The sequence below is a fragment of the Amphiura filiformis genome, chromosome 1 (assembly GCF_039555335.1).
Source record: "Amphiura filiformis chromosome 1, Afil_fr2py, whole genome shotgun sequence".
NCBI classification, from domain to species: domain Eukaryota; kingdom Metazoa; phylum Echinodermata; class Ophiuroidea; order Amphilepidida; family Amphiuridae; genus Amphiura; species Amphiura filiformis.
The window spans coordinates 36832499-36838498 of NC_092628.1; the positions used below are offsets into that span (position 1 = coordinate 36832499).

Genomic DNA, 6000 nt, shown 5'->3' on the forward strand with positions numbered 1-6000 from the left:
GGTCATAAACACAAATTTTGTGTAATCTGCTCCCATAATATTTGTCTTATGAACAACGGCTGCTGATAAACATGATAACATGATTGTAAATTAAAATAGACATTGCATGATGGATAGTCACAACCAAGGGTGAAAATAAGATAACTTGAACCAGGGGCCACTTCGGCAGAAAAAAGTGGCCCCTGGTTCACCAAGATTTGAAGAAACCAGGGGCCACTTCCAATTACCAAGGGGCCAATAAAAATAAAGATATGCTGATAATGCTGGATGGGTTAAATATAAGCACTATTTGCTTTAAAATTTTATATTTTTGGTTCACTATGGAAGGGGCAAGTTTTGTGAGAAAAGTGTCCCCTGGTCAACTACAAATGAGATGGAACCAGGGGCCACTGCAGAGTTTCTGGGGACCAAACGGCTCCCGTCTGGACCCGCTTAATTTCACCCTTGGTCACAACAGTAAAATTAATCAAGTAGGTATCACAGGCAAACCTTAGATAACACATTTGCCAGTCAGCCAAAGGCCAAAGGCCAAATCAAGTACAATACAAATTTTACATAGAAAATTAAAAGAAAAGATTTGGGAAGGAAACCTGCATAAATATGTTGCCTATACTTCACTTGACCCAAATATAATTTATTTTTGTGATGAGATAATCGCACATGGAATTTTAGAGCAGTTCCATAGAAAAGTTGCTCTATCATGAGACTACATTTTGTTTTGCAATTGATTCATCAAGTGTTGGGCTGTTGGCTGAATGTTTTGACAAGATGCAACTTTGTTATTTAAAAATAATATAAATGGAAAGTGCTATGACAAAACGGTTTTCAGTTTTGGCTTTCTTTACTCAAGGGCTTTAAATAAATGATATAAAATGATGCAGTTTGATGGCAATTTATTTGAATTCACCTTTCATACCTAAATAAAGTACCCCCAAACTGGCCAAACTGGAACACTATAAACGCTAGTGGCTCTGCGATAAACACACGCGAATATAGCAAAGTACAGAAGAAAGCATACACGCGCCTTACATACTGCTTACACGCTTAGTATGGCACATGGACGCAACACACATGTTCCAGTTTGGCCAAGAAATACTTAATTTTACTTTCATACACTCCTAGATAGTGAGAACCAATCAGAGCAAACGTTAGTAAATTAGGCCTACTAGCCGAGCATAAATGTTGTACAACTGCACGGGCGCGCACTCCGCGTATCAGCTGTTTTCTTTATTTGGTATATTTATGGCAGTGATTTAGAGGGGTTTTACATGCACAGATTGTACATGTAACTTTGGCTCTGTGCATGTAGAATTTTGCCTGTGTGCATGCAAAATGTTGTGTTATTCAGCCCAAACGAAAGAGCTTGGAGCCGGAAGTAGTAGCGCCGTAAAATGCGACCGGATGGCGTATAGCCTATTTCCAACTTGCTAGCAATGCAACCCCGGCAATGCAATAATAAGAATATAAATGTACGAAAAATCATTGAATAAAGATATAACAGTATGACGGCAACTTCGTGACCCCTTTTGTTCGATAGAAAATTTTTACGGGTTGGTGAACACGGGTTACGTAACTAAATGTTGAAAATTTGGCCGGCAAACATGTTTTAGCGAAATAGCTCCAGAAATGGGAGACACGGGTCGTTTTTTTCTTAAATTGTGTACCATGATCACTGAGAAGATACCAAACATTTGTGCAAAGAACAAAAAACGAGTAAAAGTTGAATAATATTGAAAATAAAGAAGCTTGAACATGTCCAAAGTGGCCGGGAAAATGAGAAAAATTGCATGTCACGATCACCAAAATGGTTAATATCTACAACTATGAGCAAACGCCAGTCTTATGCTTTTCTGTAATGATAGATATTAACTAACTTGAGCTTGTATTAAATTTTCAGCGAAAATGATTGGTGGAACAATCAAGTCGTGGGTTGGAAAGTTACTCTCAAAAGCGGCCCGTGTCTCAATCGCATGCGTGTCCCGTTAGTGACAAGTGTCACTAGCAAAATAGCAGCCGGCCTTGTCAATATCGAATAATAATCGTCAGAATCGTCCAGTTGACTCCAGTGATATTTCTTTATTCAAGTAAAATACTGCATTGACTTACAAAATATTGAAGTCAATATAAAAAGTAATATCACCTCATTTGACTGAACTTAAAAGCAGTTTTAAAAATATTATTGTTGATCGAGTCCCTGAATGAGAAATACATGTAAGATTGCAAAAGATACGAGTATGTTACAGCAGGTTGTGATGGTCTAGTGGTTGACGCCGTGGTTTGAAGTGCGAGAGGTTGAAGGTTCGAATCCTACAGCATTTCGATTTTTTTTCTCTCTTGTTCTGTTAGGCCTATGGTGTAGGCCCGTCAGTATTATGATCAATTAAAATATTTCTATGCAACACGTTTGCAATGTTTTTCTTTATCGCGTGAGGCCTACATATTAAAAAAAAAACAAGATAGCGTCAGCCATAATTTCCGGATTTCAATCCTGATATTTTGGCATAATATTATTTGTAATTTTTACACCGTTCTTACACCCTACCCAGACATACACATAATTGGAATCAGCGTTTCATTGTCTAGAGTAACTTTAATTATCTTCAATAGAACACCACAAGCAGTCAAGATAAAAAAAATGCTTTCTTTCATTTTACCTCATTATTTCTGCTTCAAATGATCAGAAACCCTTCCTGAAAGTTGTTTACTAATATCATAAATATTTTCAACAAAAAAAAACCCGCTATGGTAGGGTTCGAACTTCCAACCTCACGCACTTCAGGCACGGACTTAGCCACTAGACCATCACAACCTGCTAACTTATTCTCGTATCTTTTGCAATGTTATTTCTAATTCAGTGTCTCGTTCAACAATAATCTTTTATAAACTGTTTGTAAGTTCAGTCAAATGGCTTGAAATTACGTTTTATATTGACTTCGATATTTTGTATGACAGGGCAGTATTTTGTATGAATAAATAAATATTACCGGTACTGTAGTCAACTGGACGATCCTGACAATTATTAATCGATTATATGGACAAGGCCGGCTGTTATTTTTACTGCTGACACTGGTCACTTATAGACACGCACGATTGCGAGGGGAAACCGTTTAAAAGCAACTTTCCAACCTACGACTCGATTGTTCCACCAATCATTTTCGCTGAAAATTTAATACAAGCTCAAGTTAGGGAGTGTTCAGAAATACTTTGGTGGGGGGGGCTGGTAAAAAGGGAGGGGGGGGCCAAAAAAGTTTTGGACCTTAAAAGAGGGGGGGGGACCAAAAGTTTTAGGTGGAAGGAAAGGGGGGACCAAAAAGTTTTCCTCTTCAAAACCCAAAATTTTCGCGCGCATTGAGACCCTTTATATCACTTTTAACATGGGCACGTTATGGTTTTCAATGCTTTTGTTTGAAAAAAATGATGGCACTTAGTGTACACATATCTATTAATTAATACAACATTAAAGATGATCAGCAACATGCAACATCTGGGTTAGTCTATGAAATACTGACAATTTTTATCATAGAATTTTATATCTCTTCAAAGTAGGCTACAAATATGATTATGTACGGTACCGGTACCAATCTGATCAACATACAACTAAATCAAAAAAATATTGCAAATAAATTGGATTTCTTTGCACGTAAGTAAACTGCACACTTTAGTTTACTATTTCTCATTGCAAAATTATTTTGTACACATAGGCCCATGGGTAGATTTACCATAGGGCAGAATGGGCACAGGCCCATCAGGTACCATGGTCTTTGGGGCCAAAACTGATACCTGTGTACATTTGTGTGACCAAATTAATCTCATATTTGACCATTTTAGCTTTTTGCATAAATTAGTTCCAATTTTAACAATATTTGACCATTCAAGCTTCAATATGGCCAAATTTTTTTCTCGCTTTTTGCGCATTTCTACTAACATAATAGCCACGGATCCAAATTATGCTGATGTGCCTATGAACCTCCAAATAAATCCTCTATTTCATTTATCCTTGTAAAATCAAATAAACACCTTGATTTGGGACAAATCTAAATTAAGTATAAAATGAAAATGTTCTTGTGCTAGTATTTCATGCGCAATTGTCCCTGCGGGAATGTTTCAAACATTTGCCTCCCTCAAAGACATGTGACCCAGATAGGCCTACCATACTGGAAACAACACTTTCAAGTATGTTTGTTATACAATAAAGGGGGGGGGGGGGGAAAAAAAGTTTTGTCTGTCAAAAGAGGGGGGGCAAAAAAGTTTTGCGGTCCATCGAGGGGGGTCAAAAAGTTTTCGAGCAAAAATTGGAGGAAGACCAGCCCCCCTACCAAAGTATTAATGAACACTCCCTTAGCTAATATCTATCATTACAGAAAAACATACGACCGGCGTTGGCGCATAGTTGCAGATATAACCATTTTGGTGATCGTGACATGCATTTTTTCTCATTTTTTAGGCTACTTCGCGCACAATAAACATTCATTTTCTCCACAATAATTGGACTTTTACACGTTACTGTTTGCCTTATACTCATGTTTCATATCTTATCTATGGGCTCAATATGGAAATGAAGGAGAAACCACTCGTGTATTCCATTTTTTGATGTTTTCTGTAAAACTGCATTTGCCACCTGATTTACAACTTTACGTTACGTAACAGCAAAGGTCACGCCGGTAAAAATTACCGGAAGTGAGCTAAGTTGCTGTCGTACTGATAAATTATAGGTGACATCATGTCTCATATGTGTTGGCTCAAAAATCTAGTGGCCCACCGGGCCAGCGTTGTTGGAAGTTTACTGGACCGACGCAAAATCCGCTGGCCCCGGGCCACTGCTTAAATCCGTCCCTGCAAAAGTACTTTTTGTGTTTTTATCCTTGGTATGATTAAATTACTATGAACCTAAAGTGAAATGAAATGAAATGAAGAATGCATGATGCCATGAATGCATGATGAATGGTAAAATAAAAATTAAAAAGTTAAAATTGAATAAATACCAGCTTTTTAATAGGTTGACGTTAGAATTACGCAACGGTTTGTTATTAATAAATTGACAATCATGCAAAATACAACATCACATGTATACCGTTTGTACGTAAGGTACATCATGATTCATGGATACGTATTGTATGTACCGTAATCATTTTCATTGCAATCCAATCATGCTTTTCACACGGTTCGGTACACATGTACCACTAATAATTTGATATAACAGTAGACGTAGTCATCGCCCGATCATCACGATGAGATAGAAAATGTTGTTACCTTTCTTGGCAGATATATTCCATCAATCGTTATGGGTTGCAAATTAGTATGTTATCCATTATAGTCCAGTGTTTTTGTTTGCTTACTAAAATCGGGACAGTCCGCCATCTTTCTCTCATCAATTTCAAACAAGTGACGTCACTCGAAAAGAGGGATCTATAAATCTCTGCAGCAAACAGCTCTACCTACGCTTTCCAGTGCTGAAGGTAACAGCTTAGTACAAGGCTATACTCTAGTGCAGAGTTTAACAAAAAGTGGATCCATTATCATGATTTAATCCACACCACATGATGGCGTAAAGCCTAACTGGAGTCCAATCAGACTGAGCCCAATCAGACCATCTCCTACTTTGCAAGGATGAACCATGGAAGCAAGAGGAACCAATAGTATTAAAAACTCGGTCGAGTTTTGCCAAAGTTTACAAAAAAGGCATACACAAAATAATTATCTCATCCACGACACCTAAAGTATTGAATCATTTAGACTGATATTCCCAATTTTTTTTTATTCAAACGTTGCGGTTTTTACCTTTTGAAACGTTTTTTGGGTAGATAGGAGGCCTCATATAGGCCTATTGATATTTGTCTTTCTTCAAGAAATTATTTCTTTGAAACACTTTATTGAAAGGGGTGGTAAATGATATTTGATTTTTGAAAGAATTTGAAAGCAAAACTATGAAATGTTATCTTACCTTTAATTGGCTCTCGTTAAATGATTTCGAAGTCAATTTTATTGTCCAAGACTGTTTTT

The 6000-nt window shown here is 37.1% G+C and overlaps 1 protein-coding gene across 1 annotated transcript in view; it reads right to left on the reverse strand.

Moving 5' to 3' along the window:
- LOC140146444 (CLIP-associating protein 1-like) overlaps positions 1–5390 on the reverse strand; it is a 181108-nt gene extending 175718 nt beyond the window's left edge. Inside the window, 1 exon segment of the mRNA XM_072168303.1 lies at positions 5251–5390. The gene's annotated coding sequence lies outside the window, so the exon portion shown is untranslated.
- Positions 5391–6000: the final 610 nt, after the last annotated feature.